Source organism: Phascolarctos cinereus, unplaced genomic scaffold (assembly GCF_003287225.1).
Source record: "Phascolarctos cinereus isolate Bilbo 61053 unplaced genomic scaffold, phaCin_HiC Scaffold_2;HRSCAF=192, whole genome shotgun sequence".
NCBI lineage: Eukaryota > Metazoa > Chordata > Mammalia > Diprotodontia > Phascolarctidae > Phascolarctos > Phascolarctos cinereus.
In genome coordinates, this window is record NW_027555625.1 from 372,226,307 (window position 1) to 372,244,473 (window position 18,167).

At 45.6% G+C, this 18,167-nt stretch overlaps 1 protein-coding gene across 1 annotated transcript in view; it reads left to right on the forward strand.

The window, feature by feature from the left end:
• Positions 1–3,323: 3,323 nt before the first annotated feature.
• The window catches only part of PSD2 (pleckstrin and Sec7 domain containing 2), a 72,853-nt gene continuing 58,009 nt past the window's right edge, over positions 3,324–18,167 (forward strand). The window contains 1 exon segment of the mRNA XM_021005119.2: positions 3,324–4,016. The gene's annotated coding sequence lies outside the window, so the exon portion shown is untranslated.

An 18,167-nucleotide genomic window follows, 5' to 3' on the forward strand; every position in this document is an offset into this window, starting at 1 on the left:
TTCAGGGTTTTGATACAATTAATCTAAATTTATTTGTGAATAGAAGTAGAGGGAGAACTTCATTCCTAATAAGGAATTCTTTCATTTAGCCTCTGTGCTAGATGCCTTCCAAGACAAGGGCAAATCTTGTGTGAGCCCACATCTCCCCAAACTGTACTTCATTTGATGTCAATACTTAGGCCATGATAAGCTGACGTAACAAAAGACTACATTTTATAGGCCAATTCGAGATAACAATATGTAATGATGTGCTATAAAGTAGGAAGTAGAAAAAGATTGAGGTGCCAATCCTTGTTATTCTATCTCTTGCCTCTGGGCCTTTGGCCAGTGATCCTGCACAACTGGAATGTACTTCTTCTTTACCTTTGTTGCATAGACTCCCTGGCTTCCTTCAAAGCATAGCTAAGGTACCACCTCCTGAATGAAGCTTTTCCCGATATTGCTAGTAATTTATACTCTCACCATCTTCAAATTACTTGTACTTACTTGTATACATGTTCTATCCCCCCGGTTAAAAATAAATGCCTTCAGAACAGGGGCTTTCTTTTCTGTCTTTGTATGTCCAGTATCTCTCACATAATATGCAATATGTCATAGTTGGGTGAATTGAATTGAATTGGTGTATGCTGGTTAGTCCTGCCAATTCCGAATCCACTCACCTGCCTTTTGGTGTCCTATGTTACCTCTGACTTCTCCCTTGAAACGTACAGGAGCTCCAAGAATTTCCTGCTATCCTTATTGTTCTCTCCTTCTCTCCATCCCTCCACATAGGGAAGATTCATTTCAGGTTCTTCAAAAATTGCCACTCATAAAAACCAGGGCTCTTGTTCATTTCACAGTTCCTCCAGGTCCAGTGTCCATCCAGCGGTGGACTGAGTGTCTGTCTGGAAGATGCTGCAGTGACAGAAGATTGGCACCTGGGGTAGAGTAGCCCTTCACTTGGCTCTGTCTGGGCTTGGGATCCCCTCCAACTATGCAGAAATGAGTTGCTGTCCTTTTCTCTCCACCTGATCCAGGATGGCCAAGGCAGGCATTCTCAGACTGAAGGGCGCCAGCATGGTTAGTAATTGGAGACAACGAACACTGGGAAGATGTGTTGGAGATAACAGCAATTGTATAAAAGAAGTGGATGGTGAGTTGAGGGTCAGATTGGATCAGACAGGTACCATTTCTTGGGTGAGAGAAGCTCTCTGAGGTCCTTATGCTCAATAGTTGGAGGGTAACCTATGCAGGGACAGGAAACGAACTGGGGCATCTTGGGAGTGGGTAGAAAAAGGTATGAGATGGAATTCAGTGGAAATAATAATAATCACTAGTCTTTACATAGTGCTTTGAGGTTTGCAAAGTACTTTACAATATTATCTAATTTTATTCTCACAACAACCCTGGGAGATAGGTGCTATTACCTATTCCCATTTTACTAAACCGAGGCAGATAGCAGCTAAGTGACTTACTCAGAGTCACAAATCTAGTAGGGGTCTAAGGCTGGATTTGAACTCAGGTCTTCCTGACTCTGAGTCCAGTGCTCTATCCATTGCATACCTCTTATTTGTTCCCCTTCTAGCATGCCTGGGAGTGTCATTGGGCATCAGGTAGGCTGGATGGGCACCCAGAGTCTTAGAGGAGGTACTGCTCCTAGTGTCACCCCCAACCTTACCCAAAACCTCAGTGCCCTTCTTGCCAGAAGTTCCTGCCTAACACTGACACTCATAACGAACCTAGAGACCTCACCATGGCTAGAAATCTTTTCTCTTAACCTTGTCCTAGACTTTGGTATTCTCCTTCATTCCAAAGCTTCCTCAATGAGAATAATAAGAACAACTCCCACTTCTAAGTATGGTGCTTTAAGGTTTGCAGAACATCTAAATCAGTTGTCTCAAATTCTCCTTACAGCAATCCTCTAAGGTAGGTGTTATTATCATCCCTGTTTTACAAATGAGGAAATGGAGGCCTGAAGTGGTAAAATGACTTGTCCAGGGTCACACAACTAGTTAATATCTGAGACAGGATTTGAACTCAGGTCTTCCAGATTACAAGTCTATGCCACACTACTCCCTTCCCTTACTCTTAAGAGTCAGTTCTGTATCCTCCAAAATATAGATCACATTGTCCTCATTTAAAAAAAAATCCTTAGGAAAGGACATTTTGTATCTCTTCTTGGAGATTACAGTTTCTTATGACATTCAAGGGCAGGAAAAATAATAACAATAATATGATGAATAATATCTGGCATATAATGTAGTATACATAGTGTATACATACATATAGTGTATCTCTACCTGCTTAGCACCTAAACTTTATTCTTCATGCTCTGACTGTTCCTGGGTTGGGTCTAGGTAATAATCTGTGCCTTTCAGGTCTAGGTATACACCCAGTTCTTATCCCTTCGTGATTGGGAGGACCAGGCCCCGATGACATGCTCCACCTGTCACTTCCTGCCTCCACTAAGTCTTGGGGAGTTCACCAGCCCTGTATGGGGCAGTTCAAGGTCATAGCTCATGACTCTTCTGAGTTACCTAGCAGGTCTTTAACCCCATCCCACCCTCTTCCTCTTTAAGAGATGACAGATGGGCTAAGAAATCTTGGAGATAGAAATTGTACAAAGCATGGGGTAAGAGGTTAGAGGTTGGAGCAGGCTTCAGCATTTGAGTGTGGGGAGCTCTGTGAGGACCTCCATGGTCAGAGTTGATGGCAGACAGCGTTTAGAGAGTCAGACTTGAACTTGGGTTTAAGAATGCCTGTTCCTAAGAAATTATTGGAAGCTTCTGCAACAGATTTCACAATCCAAGGATAATTCTCCTCCCCTCCCTGACTTCTCTGTTCCTCTAGGTCTATATTTCTTTTAAAAATCAGGTTTTGCAGTTGGGTCCCCATCTATACTCCTCTAGGTGCCTCTTTGCTCCATCTTTTTCTATTTATTTTCACCCTTGCACCTCCGGTCTTTTCTCTCCCCTTCTGACTCTCCTTCCTTCCCTGTCATAGTCTTCCTCAGTCTCCCCCACTCTGAGTCTTTGTCTGTGCTTATGTCCAGCTCTCTTCCACCCTGGATCTCTGTCTGTCTCTGGTCTCCTTTTCTCTGGTTCTGTCTCCCTCTCTAGCTGTCTCTCTCCTCGCTTTCGGTCTCTCTGGGTCTGTCTCCTCCTGTGTCCCCGTCTCCCTCCACGCCCTCCTCGAGAAGGGAGAGAAAGAAGGAAGGAGATAGCTTGTCGGACTGCCCCAGACCCAGGTACCCGCGTCTGCCGCTCTCACAGCTCCCTCAGCGTGGCTGGTCCTGAAGGGATAGGGGAACTGGCGCCGGGAGCCCCGAATCCGCCTTCCCCCACGTGGGGAGTTTTCTCCTGCTTCCCGCCTCCCCTCTCCCTCCTCCCTCATTCATTTTCTTAAAAAGGGCTAGGCAGCTCTCTCTCTCCTCCTTTCTCCCAGCCTTGCTCTGGGGCTGGGATTGGCTGGGCGGCCTCTGTCTCTGACCTGGGCACCCAGAGAAGGTGCCGATGCTCTTAGCACTTTGCACACACTTCTTGGAGCCTCCTGGCAGAGGGGTTTGGCACCCCAGCTCCCTGCCTACTACTGCGCAGGGCTCAGGCGACAGACTGACAGACGGACCCACCGACCGACCGCTGCCTTCCCACCCTTCCACAGACTGCAGTCTTCCTTCCTTCCTCCCTCCTTTCCTCCCTCCCTCCCTTCCTTCTCCTCCTCTCCCCTTCCCTCTCCTGCTCGACTCCTCGGTCCCCTCCCCCCACTCCCTTTCCCGACCCCCACCCCCCCACCCCTTTCTCCTCTCTCTCCTTCTGTATCCTCGATCTAGAGCAATCTCCTGACACCTGAGGGAAGTGCTGAGGAGGGCTGAGCAGCCGAGGAGAAGAAAGAAGAGGGGGGAAGTGAAGGGGCTGGGTGCCGGAACGGAGGGGCTGAGCCCCCCAGGCACGGGCGGGGCTGCTGCTTCTTCCGCACGGTTCCTCGATGAGGAGGCCATCTGAGCTCGGGCAGCATTGGAAGGAGAGTCTGGGACTCTGGTGAGTGTGAGAGGCAGTGCTGGGCTCTCCCCCTGCCCAGGGGACTTGGTGGGTGGCTTCAGGCACTTTCGTGGTTTGGTGGATGGAGGAGATTGAGTTGGTGGGAGTCTGGTGTATCCCCCTCCTGCCCGGGTTAGGACAGTTGAGGTAGCCTGTGCACCCCAAGAGCTGAGGTCCCCGCCCCCCTTGGCCTGGGGAGGGGGCACACAGGACCAGGGCTGTGCTAAGCAGATACCCACGACCCACTGGAGATCGATGGACGGAGGAAGCATCCATGAGCGAGACCATCCAGCCTGGGATGGACTTAGGGGACTGGCTATCCTCTTGGGGTTGGTCCTATTGAGATCAGGACATTTTACCCCGACTGTCTGATAACAAAGCTACATTTAGAGATCAATCCGGCAGTGGCTATAGCATCCCAATGACGTGGTTGTCATGGAGATGGTACAGGGAAGCTGGAGTGATAGGAATACATCTGGACTGGAGATGGGCTTTGCTAGGGAGTGATGCTCTGTACCCGCCCCCCATCCCCACCTACCCCACCCCCCAGGTCTTTTTGTCTGGGTGAGGTGACATATTTGTTCATCTCTCCATAAAACAATAAAACCCCACAAAGCCTGGTCTGGGGGGGCTTCTCATTACCCTGAGCTTAACTGAATTGTTCCTTCAGCATTGGTCTCAGCTTCTGTTCAATATGCTTTCTTGGTTTTGTAAAAACTGGTTCAGGAGGAGGAGGGGAGGCCAGGACAGTTTGGCCTCCAGAGGCAGGGACTCTTTGGTTGGGAAAGCTGCTGGGGTGAATGGGGTGGGAGTAGAGAGGTGTCTGTCTGGCCAGGACGATTTTCACCCAGAAGCTGCTTTTTACCATTTATTTCTGTTTTATTTTCCTTAACTTTAATGGCCCTGGCCTGGCCACAGGCTCTCCTCAGGCTTTGGCTGACCAAGAAATAGCACTAGTGGGGGTGTGGCAGGTGCAAAGGAAAGAGTGGAGACATATAATGGCCAAGTAGGCTGGCAAGAGGAGAAGGGTCCCTGTGGCTGGTCCACAGAGGCAGACTGGGTTGGGGGCTCAGGCTTCCATGTGTAGCCATGTCCTGGGAGCTGATTCTCTGGCCAAGTCCACAGCTAGTCTCCCCTTGTTCTTTGCCTTCTGGGTTTGTCTAGAGAGCATCTGATCTGCTTTGCTCCTCTCTCCATCCTCACCTCCCTGCCCAGACCTGGGGATGAAGGAACTGTCAGTCAATATGAGGGCTGGGAAGAAATGTATGTGTGTGTATTTTGGGGAACACATTGTCTTTTTAAGGATCCTATGTTCCCCTAGTGCAACCTCTGCCCAGATCCTTTTGTTTTGGCTGTGGCCCTGTTGTGGGGGATTGACCTGGCAGAGAAACCCATCAGTATGGAAGTGTTTCCACAAGATCTTTGCAGAATTGGGTCTAAAACAGGGCTGGGCTTATTTGGTAAGGTTTCTGGGAAGTCTGAGATTAGCTTGAAACTGACTGGATATTCCTGGGTTCTTAAATTGCAGTCTGGGCTGGTGAGGAAGGCAGCGTCACTGAGGGTAGTGATGGTAGTCAATGAGCTGGGCTGTGGAACTCAGACCTTGGGAGCCAAAAAATATTAATAGAGGGTCCTCTCGGTAGAGACTTACGTCTAGCAGAGTCCAGCCTGTCTAATACAGGTCTGAGGGACATACTGTGGCTACTGCCATGAGAAGTTTAATCTCTGAGAGTGTGCCCTCTTCTTATGAATCTTCCCTCTTCAGTACTCTTCTCCTCACTGCCCCTACTGGTCCCTGACCCCCAAACAAACCAGAAAACCTGACAGCTTGTGCCTTTGTGGTGGTTGCATTTGAGTATGTGATGTCCTGAGTAATTTGGTATTCTGGGAACCAAATCTTCCAGATTTTTAGAAGAATGTAAGAGTTCTGCCACCTGGGGATATTGGAGCCCCAGCATTCCCATCTGTAAGTTGAACCATCACCCTTGTCCCCTCATCCATCTTGAACTATGTGCACCCCTTCCCCTCACCCACCTCAACCTGGATCCAAAAAATTCTCTGGGGTCTTGGGCTGATTTCAGATTTTGATCCTGGGTGGGCCCAGAAGCATCAGCATGTTGTGGTAGTGGTAAAATCTAACCACCAACCAAATTATAGCAGCAGGATGGGTTTGCTGCCCACCAGGGGGAGAGGAAGGGAGAGCACTGTTACTGCCGAGGAAACAGGACATAGGCCATCTTCTCCCAGAATTCTCTAGGACACAAGAAAAGAGGGAATTCTAAATTGACCCATTTAATAGAGGAAACGAATCCCTCATGAGGGAGGGCGCTTAAATCCCTGGCTTGAGTCTGGTCGTTCTGGGCTAGTAGATGAGGTCATTCTGACAGCTGTTTGATCTTCAAATCCTTCTTGCCTTTCTCCTATTCATGATCTCCAGATCCTCTTTCTGTTGCCCTTGTGAAGTTACAGTCTCACAGGTAATATGGCCTAGGGGCTGAGTCAGTCTTTGGAGAAGGTGCCTTTGTTTTTCTCCCTCCCTCTCAGTATCTACTCCTTCTGTGTCTCTGTGTGTATCTCTCTTGTCTATTTCTGTCACTGTATTTGCCTCTGTCTTTATCTCTCTCTCTCTATCTTCCTTTTGATAGGAAAAAGTCTTTAGAAATATAGGATTAAGAGCTGATCATCTAGTCCAACACCATCATTTTACAAATGAGGAAACTGAGGATATTAAATGACTTATGTGTAAACCTAAAGAGAGAAGTTTGATGTAGCACTGGGAAATAGTGTTAGACAGAAGGAGGGACTGCTGCTTATGAGGAATGGGAAATAAGAATAGGTAATGAGGGAAGGGAGACTGGGGCCTTGCCTTCTCTGGGGATATGGAAGAAGAGGGTTATCCACAATTCTGTCTGGAGAATAGTAGGGCAATTGAGGAAGAGGAGGCCAAGTGATGGGCCCAGAATTGCCAGGCAATTCAGTCAATTGGTCAATCAACAAGCATTTCCTAATGAGCCAGGCAGTGGCTTCATCAAATTAGGGCCCCTGTATTGGGTTTCCAGTCTTCCTCTGTCTCCCCTTCCCAGAATATCTCCTTCGGAATTCCTTGCCAGAATGGGGTTTTCTGAGACACTCTTCCTCCAAGTGGCAGACGACGCTCGAGACACTTCTCCAGATGGCCTTTTCCAGGAAACTGTTGTGAGCGGTGTCTTATGTTTTGGGAGTCCATATTTAGCCCAGCTTTTCGTGCGTTGCAGACACTCATTCTGTTATTCCCTCCCCACTTCCCAAGGAGTTTTTATTTGTTGCTTTCTTGAGATCTTCAGAGGATGTGGCTGCCCCCTGAGAGAGCCCTTCCCTTGTGCTGGACCCTCAGAGAAACCTAGTTTTTTAAGGTTGCTTGCCTCCCCCTCAGAACAACTTTCTTCCCAGGATAGAGATAAGGCTATTAGTGCCTCTCCCCTCAGTCTGGCTTTCCTCTTTATCTCTTTTGGCTTCTGCGCCAGGCAGGCCCTCAGCAAAACTTACAGACTTTGCTCTTGGTGGTTCTCCTCAGCAGCCTCTTGCTTCTAGCTACTTGGTGCCTTCATGCAGCTCCTAAATACACTACTGCAGCCTCAAGGCCACATGCGGCCCTCTAGGTCCTCAAATTCAACCCTTTGACAGAATCCAAATTTCATTGGGTTCAGTCAAAGGGTCGAATTTGAGGATCTAGAGGGCCACATGTGGTCTTGAGGCTACAGATTCCCCACCCTTGCACTAGACCTTCCAGGGAGCTATATTTTCATTTTTAAAGATTCTACCTTACAACATCTCTTGCATCTATCCCCTTTTCTCCACTTATGTGGCCACCATCCTGGTTCAGACCCTGGTCACCCCTCTCCTGGAGTAGCATGATAACCTCCTAACTGGTCTGATTTGCTTCTAGCTACTTCTCTCTCTGATCCATCCTCCATATCGCTTCTCAATCAACATTCTTAAAGCAGAGGCTTGCCTGTTACTTCCTTGTTCAAGAAACTTCAATAGCTCCTGATGACTTCTGGAAACAAGAATATAAATTCCTGTTTGACATTTAATGCCCTTCACAGTTTAGCTGCAGCATATCTTTTCAAAGTGATTATACATAATCTGCCCCTTATGCACTCTATATTCTAGTCTTACCAGCTTCCTCAGTGTTACGGGTACATGACAATGCATTCATTTCTTGTCGTTTTACCTTTGCTTCCCCTATGTCTGGAACGCTCTTTTTCACTTCCGCCTCTAACCTAGCTCCCTTCAAAGCTCAGCTGGTGCCCCCTCCTGTTTCTTCCAGTTATCAGTGCTCCCAATCCTTGAAATTGCCTTTTTACAATGTTGTATTTACTTATCTGTGTACATGCCCCACCCCTGGATGGAATGTAATCTCCCTGAGGGCAGGAACACTTTTTTTTTTGTTCCTATCTCTGGATCTTTGTATCACACAGGGTCTGCCACATAGTAGATATCAAATAAATGCTTGTTGAATTGAATAGAAAGATGACAGCAGAATGGGGCAGGAGGATAATGGTGGGGGATACAGAGGAAATGAAGTCCAAAGAAATGTTTCTACTGGCTGAATTTCAGGCTCCAGTTGTGGAGTTGTTTGTAGTTTAAAAATTGTGTCACATGAGCAACTGCTGACTCTGGCTGTGCAAAGGCTGACCTTGTTCCTCTGGGTTTCACTGAGCTACTCAGAAGAAGAACCTTCCTGGGCAAGCAGAATGACCCACAGCATCCATTTGAGCAGAAGCTGAAAAGACTGAAGACTATAACCTTGGAAAAAATGATTTCCCTTTTCTGGGCTTCAGTTTCCTACATATCCTCATATAATAGGAGGGAACTGGGCCAGATGAACTCTAAGGTCCCTTGCCAGCTCTAACATTCAATGTTCCAAGGTATAGACCCAGAGGGGAAATAGCAGGAGCTTTTAAATTCATGATGTAGGTGGAAGTGGGCTAAGAATGGGACCACAACTTGTTTCTCCAAACCAGGAGGACAGGAAAAGGGACTCCCTTGAAGCTTGGGGACAGAAACTTTAGGATGAATCAAAAGAAATCTTTCACGAACAGGGAGTAAATTTTTGGAGTGTAATACCCCAAGTAGTGATATTGGCTTGAAATTAAAATAGGTCCAGGGATTCAGATATTCCACTATGGATCTGATGGATTCGTTAATCTTCATGGGCTTTGTCTCCAGCTCCTATGGGCATGGTGTCAGTGAAGAGGTTATGTCTTTTCATGAACCATTCCTCTGAATTCCCATTAGAGACAGTATTAGGCTGGAAAGAGCTGAGGACAACCTAGTGTGGTAGTCCTTTTTTTTTTTTGAGGCAATTTTATAAGTGACTTGCCCAGGGTCACCCAGCTAGTAAGTATCTGAGTCTGGATTTGAACTTTGGTCTTCCTGACTCCAGGGCCAATTGATAAATGCAAATTGCTTTTTAACATTACACTGTTGTTGTTTGTCCTCCATTCTTGAAGAGGACTGTGACATCTGGAAGACGGCCATGACTTGCAAATGAACTGGATTTAAGTGAAGGAGGGCTGTGCAAAGTCACCAACCTCACTTTTTCTTTCGGAGCCATCTGGGTCCAGTGGCAAGATATAGATCAGGATGACTAGAGATGGCCTAGGATGCAGTGGGAGACCTTGGCCTTCTAAGGTCAGGTCTTTAACAGGTCTTAGTTTGACTGAGACAATGCCCATTCAGTGATGAAGGCTAGGCTGGACTCCAGTGAGCTCTCTCATCCAGCACACTGTCAACTGCAACTCTGCTAGGATTATAGACTTTTGGAGCTAGAAGGAATCATAGAGGTCACCTTGGCCTCTTCTCATGTCCTTGGCAGCATCTCTGACAGGTTCATCTGGCTTCTATTGGAACACTTGCAGTGACATAGAGATCACAACTCAGGCAGCAGCCCATTCTCCTTGACAGCTCAGAGTTCTTTATATTGAGCTGCTTTGCCTCCCTGTAATTTCCACCCATCGGGCCTAGTTTTCACCCTTTCAATTAACATAGAAAAAGCCTAATCCCCCTTCCACAAGACAGCCCTTCAGATATTTGAAGATGGTTTATAGTCCTCTCCAAATCTTCTTTTCTCTAGGCTAAGTATCCCCTGCTCACATGACATGGTTTCTATACATTTCTGCATCTTAGTCACCTCCTCAGCATTCTCTGGTTTGTCTATATGGTACTCATTTACAGGACCATATTCCAGATGTGATTAGGCCATTAAAGTGAATAGTGGGATCTCCCTTGCTGTAGATACTATATTTTTATTAATGTATTCTAAAATGAGGCAGCTGGGTGGTGAGGCAGACAAACACTGAGCCTGGAGTCAGGAAGACCTGAGTCCAGCCTCAGATACTTACTAATTATGTGACCCTGAGCAAATCACTTTAAATCTGTTTGCCTCGATTTCCTCATCTGTAATAGAAGCTGGAGAAGGAAATAGCAAAGTACCCCACTATCTTTGCCAAGGAAATCCCAACAGGGTCATGAGAGCCCATTTGTCATGATTGAAAATGACTGAACAACGACTGAACCCTAAAATCACATTAGGATGTTTTGTTTGTTTGTGTTTTTAGCAGCTACATCACACTATGGGCTTGTTTGCTTTCTTCGCTCCAGGAAAAATTAAGGTGATACCAACAGGTTTTATACATATATGTATGTATATAAATACATGCACATTCACACACATGTATGTATTGCTTAAGCTGTCTTTCCCATAGCATCACATGTTTTCTTTCAACCTAAATAGCATTCATCCTTTTAAAAGTTTTTACTGCTTTAGCTTCACCCCATTACTTTACCTTATATCCCATTTGAAATTTGATTCTGTCATCCAGTGTATTACTTATCTCTCCCAACTTTGTGTAATCTATGAATTTGATACTCATGCCATCAAACTTTTCATTTAAGTCAATCAATCCACGTTTATTAAATGCCTACTACATGCCAGGTAGTGTGCTCTGAACTGGAGCCATTGATGTAAATGTTGTCTGAGGACAGATCCCTGTGATCATCATTGAAGATGGGCTTCATGCCCATCAACACTTTCCAAGATGATTGTTCAAGAAATTAGTTACAAAGCCACCCAACTGTGTTATCAGGTTAGCATGATGAACTTTGTTGACATCGAGATATTCTGTATCTGCAGTATGCCTCTGATCTATCCAATCAAAAAGGAAATGAAGTTAGTTTGAAATGACAGATATAAACTCCTCTGTTTGGTGTTTAAAGCCCTTCGTTACCTGGTCTCTTCCTGCCTTTCCAGTTTGACTGTCCTCCACGTCCTCTGCAATCCAGCTGCTTGGGTCTTCTTGCTGGTAGGGTATGTATTTTGGCCATGGTGTGCCTTTGCCCTGGCCCCCAGGCCCTCCTCTCTGAAATTGTCTACCATTTACTCTGAATATACATGGTCATTCATACATGTTTCCCCCATTAGACTATGAGCTCCTTGAGGTAGGCATTTTCTTTTTTGCCTTTCTTTGCATCCCCAACCTTTTAAAAACTATATCCTTAGTACTTAGCACAGTCTCTGGAACCTAGTAAGTACTTAATACGTGTTTGGTAGCTCACTTAGAAAAAAACATCCACCTCAGGGCTTCCCTGGCCTCCTCTAGGACTCAGCTCTAATCCCATCTCCTGCCAGAGTTCTTTCCTTGTCCTCCTCTCCCCTCTGTTCTTCTTCCTCCCTCCCTCTGCCCCATGCCTGCACTGTGGAATTACCACCCATTTACTCAGTATATATTTTGTATGTACATATTTACTTCTGTGTTGCTGCCTCCATTAGAATGGGAGCTCTTTGAGGTCAGGGGTGGTGTCTTTGTGTTTCTTTGAATATCCATCTCTTAGTACAGTGCCTTGCATGTAGTAAACACTTAGCAAATACTTTCTGACTGTTCTTTGTGAGCCAATGCTGACTCCTAGTAATTGCCTCCTTTATTTTCTAATGCTTACAAGCCAATTGAATATATTTTAAATCTGCAAACATTAAGCATATGCAAGAGATTGTACTTAATTGGGGATATGAAGACAAAAAAACCCAAAACCTCTGCCCTCAAGGAACTTAGGTTCAGCTGGATGAGTTCTAACCTTCCTCACAGTGGGTGTTCACAGTGATGACCCTGAAGCATTATGAGATCCTGTAAGTCTCTTTGGAATCAGGAAAGAAAGATTCAGTTATGTTAAATTTACGTTACAATGTAAGGGTGCGTGATTTTTTTTTTTTTGTCCAAGAATACTTCCTTCACCAATGGAAATTAGCTATCAGGCTCTGACTGAGTAGATTTTCTTTGAGAGTCTTTGAAGCTGGAAACTACATCAGCCTGTGGCCAACCCCTAAAGAGCTTCTTTGAATTTGTCCCTGAACAACAGACGTACACAGTCTAGCACCAGGCCATGCTTAAAGTCTATTCAGTTTGGTGAGACTTGCCATAAGTTGCAGTCTGATGCCACAGATTTATTTAGCATTTATTTACATCCTTCAGGACCTAAGGCTAACCTTTCCAGGTTTGGTACACATTATTCCTCTTCAGATATTCTATTGTCCAGATAAACTGGCTTCTTGCTTTTCTTCATATGTATTTCATCTTAGATGGCATATTCATCTTAAATACTTTGGCCTCATGATGAGAAGATGCAACTCATTGGAAAAGACCCTGATGTTGGGAAAGATTGAAGGTGAAAGGAGAAGGGGATGGCAGTGGGTGAGATGGATAGATTGTGTTATAAAAGCAATGATCATGAGCATGGATAGACTTTAGGAGATAGTGGAGGATAGAAGGGCCTGGCATGCTATGGTCCTTGGGGTCACAAAGAGTTGGATGTGACTGAATGAATGAACAACAAAAAATTCATCTCCAATCTTCAAGTCTTTCCCCAGTTTGTTCTCTGTGTTTGGAATGCATTTCCTTCTTACCCTTATCTTGTCTTTGCTCAGGACCAAAAGCCCCTCCTGCCCCTGCCAAAAAAAAGTAGTCTCCCTTTCCCCTACATTTCTCTTTGTATCTTCCATGGGGCCTTGCACAGCAACCAGTGTTAATAGCATACCTCCAACTATAAGAAATCTCTCCGTTTTTACAATGCTCAACTCAAATGGTATCTCCTTACCTGAGTTTACCATATTCTAGTGTCCCTCAAAAATTACCTTATATTACTTTGGGTATGCTTATTTTTGTACATTTTGTCTCCCTCAGTGGAACATAAGCTCCTTGACAGCAGAGACTTTTGAATTTTTATCTTATCCTCAATACCTAGCACATTGCCTGGCTAATGGTAGGCACTTAAATGCTTGTCGATTGATTATCCATATCCTTTGAGAATCCAGGGTCATTTCCATGCTATGGTGAGGCATCAGAGTAGAATTTAGTGGGGTTTTATGTTAAGTGTATTTTATTTTATTCTGTTTTAATTCTCTGAAAATTTATAATCCATATGTGTTATACATTAGACTTCTGTAGTAACCAGAATATTGGCACTCGATTCTTGACTCTGCGAGATAAGAAGGTTTCCTGTGTATGTAAATCAGCTGCTAAAATAGGCATATGGTACATTGGATAGCTTAATAAAAATGATTTGGGGATTATCTGGTAGTTTGGATTAACTTGGATAAATGAGAGACAACTGCATCTGGAGTTAAGAAATCTTGAAGTCAGCAAATTTATGCAAAAGCTAAGCAACTGAGAGTGCCCTGGATTATCTGGAGAAAAAGTTGTCTCTGTTTCAATGACAGAGAGATATGGGAGATGGCAAGAAATGATAACCTTCGAGGAAGCCCATTGAGAGTTTTAGTCAGCAAATTGCCTGAGAAAGGAGGGTTATGCTGATTAGATGAAAATGTTCATAAGGTCCCCAGAATGCGGCCTTTGGGGAAAAAAGCCAAGAGGGAAAAGAAGCAGGAGGATATTGCCTTAGAATTCTCTCACCCCCTTGGTCCTATAGTACTAGGCATCAGAGGGCAGCGACCAGGAGCTGGCAGGGAGAAATGGAAGTTAACTTGGCCCAAAGCTCTAGCCAGTGGACATAAGGGAAGCAATGAGTTCATCAAGCATCAGTGTTAGACCAATTAAAGCACATCCCATTAATAACCCATAATTTGCACTGACTAACAGGATCTTGTTCCATGATTAACCATCCAAAAATTATACTGTTAAGACGTCTTATCAGAGGAGCCATTGGCCATCCTAAGCATCTACCTCCCAACCCAGATGGAATAGTGAGTCTGTTCTGAGGGGAAGGTTGGAGGCCAGAATGGCAGGGTCCTGGTCTGGCTCTTTCTCCCCTTGTGAGAGGACACAGGAGTGTTCTATTCCTATGTAGCTTCCCCACCTCCCAGGAATATGAAGTAAATCTTCTGCCTGCCCGATACCAACTTCCTATCATCATGCTCTCCGGTTTGCCTTCTCTCCCTGCTGCCACCTTCTTTCCACTATCATAGACTAAGCCTCAAGTTAATGAGGTAGGTCTCATCTTCCTTTCCCTCCTCTTTCCTCTCCTCCCCTCCTTTCCCTTCTTCCTCTCCTGACTAGATTCTAGATTCCTTGCTGGAAGGAAACTCAGAGACCATTTAGTCTGGCCTCTTCAGATGAAGGTGCTGAGACCTGGGAAGGTGAACCGATGTGCCCAAAGTCACACTATCAATCAGTCAATCAATAGCCTTTATTAAACACTTCCTATGTGCCAGGCATTATGGTAAGCTCTGAGCAGTAAGCTTCCGAGTCAGGATTTATACCCAGGTCATCTGATTCTGGACTAATGTTATTTTCACTGTACTAGAATGTCTCCCAGAGCTTATGGCTTTAATGAGAGAAAGGTAATTCTTGCCCCTTAAGGATGGGAGAAAGATGCAAGAATATATGTGGCGGGGGCTGAATGGTGAAGCTCCTGAAATGTGAGAGACAGCCTCCAGCTTCCTTTGCAGACAGCCTCGCTTTAGATCAGTCACCAAACACTAAGAAGGTACTGTTTGCAAGGCACCATGGAGAGATACAAAGAAAAATACAGGGGAAAGGGAGGCTATTTTTTTTTGCAGGGGTTGGCATTAGGGCTGGGAGAGGCAGGAGGGGCATTAGTCCCTAGCAAAGGCAGAAGGATAAGGGTAAGTGGCAATGGCACAGCTCCCAGCTCCGGAGTCTGTTGTGGCTTTCCTTTCTCACCCCTTATTTACCAGCACTGGGCAGAGAAATGGCACGGGGGCAGGCCAGCTGTGACTGCTCCCTGAGGCTCTTGGCTTGTCCTGGATGGGAGAGGGGAAGGAAGAAAGAGTGAGGAGACTGAGGAGAGGGAGTGTTATACACTGATTCACAAACTGAACCTCCCTCTTGGGCCCTGGCCAGAGGTTACTGGTGCCGAGGCCAAAAACACCCTGGGGCACTGAGAAGCCACTCTCCGGGCATGCCTTCCTCCCTCCCCACTCCCATTACATTTTTCTATAGCTTTAAAAATGCAGTTTACAATGTAGTTTTATGTCTATCATTTCATTAGGTCATTAGGACACCCCTGGAATTATTCTTCAGATAAGCCCTATGATATTATAGTAAGTGACTTGCCTAAGGTCACATTGTTCTGGATAGTTTTCAGCATACCATCTGTCTCTGGGTTTCCCTTTGTGTCTGCTTCCTGATGGGCAGGAAGGAATGAGGTGGGGAGGGCTCTAGGGGGCCATTCCTGGTTTCGTTGGCTCTTGGTGGAGAGATGTCCCATTACTCCCTTGTTTCTCCTCTCCTCCTCTCTCTGCTCCTTGTAACCAGAGTTAAACTCCATGCTACTTCTTGTCCTCTGCTTCCCAAAGGCTACTGGACTAGACTTTTAAAAACTCTTATCCTGAGCTATCTGCCCTTGGCCCCGTCTACTTCTCTCTTCTACCCCCCAACCCACTCAGTTGCCTCTCTATTCTGGCCTGGAGACTGGGGACATGGCCTCTGCTGCCTATGCTTTGGCAGAAGCTCAGCTTCCTGGTGCCAGCTGCCTTGGCCTCCCCCTCTGTGGGCAGAGAGGAAGTGACTAGGGGAGCCAGGGTTGGAAACTAGCCTTGGACAGCTGCAGTGCTCCCTGGGATCTTGGGAGAGGGGGCAGAGCGGTACTAGAGATACAGCTGCACACATTGCTCAAACTTTGCAACTTCTTCTGGGTTTCAAAAGAGTAACTTCTATTCTTCAAGCTAAACAGAAAACATAGAGGACACCAGATAAGGAGTTAAGAGACCTGAGTCCTAGTCTCTGCCTTGCCACTTGCCAGTTGTGTGATAGTGGGGAAGTCTTTTTCTCTCTGCACCTCAGTTTCCTCATCTGTAAAGTGAGACAGTTAGGCTTAATGCTTTCCAAAGTCCCTTCCAACTCTGACATTCAATTTAATTCCACAAGAACTTGTGATATGCCTGCTATGCACCAGACACTATGCTGGATTCTGGGTCATAAGGATAAAAATGAAACAATCTCTACCTTCAGGCACCCTCCATTCTCGGGGTGGGGTATTGGGGTGTGTGTGTGTGTGTGGAAACAATATATATACAGATAAATAATACACACACACACACACACACACACGCACACACACATATATATATATATATATGTATGGTCATTTTTTTGAGGTACAGACTTTAGCAAATGGAGGGCATCAGAGAAGGCTTTGTGTAAGAGGTGCTTCTCTAGTTGACCTCAAAGGGAGACCAGAATTCCCAGAGTCAGCGATGAGAAGGAAAGAGAACATTCTGAGTGGGACAGAGGTGGGGGGAACAGCTTATACAAAGGTATGGAGATGAGACATGGAATGTCATATATGGGGAACAGTGAATAGGCTACAAAATCATTCTATGATTTCTTCAACTCTGGGAGCTGTGTCCCTCCTTGTTAATCCTCACTGCATCCTTGTGGGATCAGGAGATCCATATATTAACATTTCTATTTTAAAGAGCAGGTTACCAAATGTCAGTGATTTTCCTGAAATCATATAGCAAGTTTATGGAAATGTGAGGATGAGAAGCCAGGTTCTCTAACTTGAATCAAAGGTTCTACTTATCTGTAGTACAGCCTGATGAATTGGATACTTGGAAACACTAACTGCTTTAATGTGATCATGGTTTATATTCTAAGGCCATATTGGGTAAAGGGCATCTGGGCTCACAGTGTGGTGTAGTGGATAAGGCACCGAATTTGGAGTCAGGGAGACCTGGATTCTAATCCTGCCTCAGAGAGTCACTAACTTTGTGACCCTGGACAAATGCTTTAACCTCCCTGAAATTATTCCTTCATCTGTAAAGTGAGGAGGGTTGTGCTTAATAGCCCACAGCTTCCAGCTGCCCCCATGATCCCTATGGTCCCTTGTTTATAGGTCATAAATAAGGGGCACAGGCTGTGGTTTAGAGAAGCATGTTTCTGTGTCGAATTAAAATTATTCCTTTTAAGGGTCACAAATTTTTTTTAATAGGATTGTAGGAGCTACCATAAAGTAGGACTACTTCTCCTCTAGCCCACACACCAATGCCTGTCCAGGGCACTATCTAACTCAATTTTCATACTAGGAAATTTGAGGGGAAAGGTAGAAGGTGTAACATTTGCTTTCTAGCACTGGCTCACTTGCTCCCTGGACTTCTCTTTTCCTCTCTTGAAGGAAAACAGGTGAATCTTGGAAAACCCATTTAAAGTGAGCCCCCTCCTGAATACAATATCCTGCAGAAGAGTTCTTCCTGCCAAGGTGGGACTCAAAGCTGCGATGGGAATAGGGTCTCATCCAGTTATAGGAATCAGCCTTCTCTTGCTACATTTACCTTCTATGGACGTGCCTCTGAACTCACCTCTGGTCATGACTGACCAGATCATCTCCTCCCTGCCCTTGTCTTTTGCTGATTCATCATCCAGGAAGTGGGACATGTCCCCCCCCCCACCCTTTTTCTCTAGCGGGTGAGGAGGAACCAAGTAAGACAGTATCAAGGGTGGGAAGAGATATTTTCCAGCTGAGTTCAGGCAGTGCCCCTGAAAAGTTTCCCCAGGTAGACTTGGAGACTATTTTTAAATGCAGTATCTCAGCTGGGAGTGGTTTGCAAGTTTATACCTCAAGGATACTCACACTTAAATCTGGCCCCAAAATAGCTAGCTCCTCCCACTGCCCTGGCCCAGCACAGCACTGAGC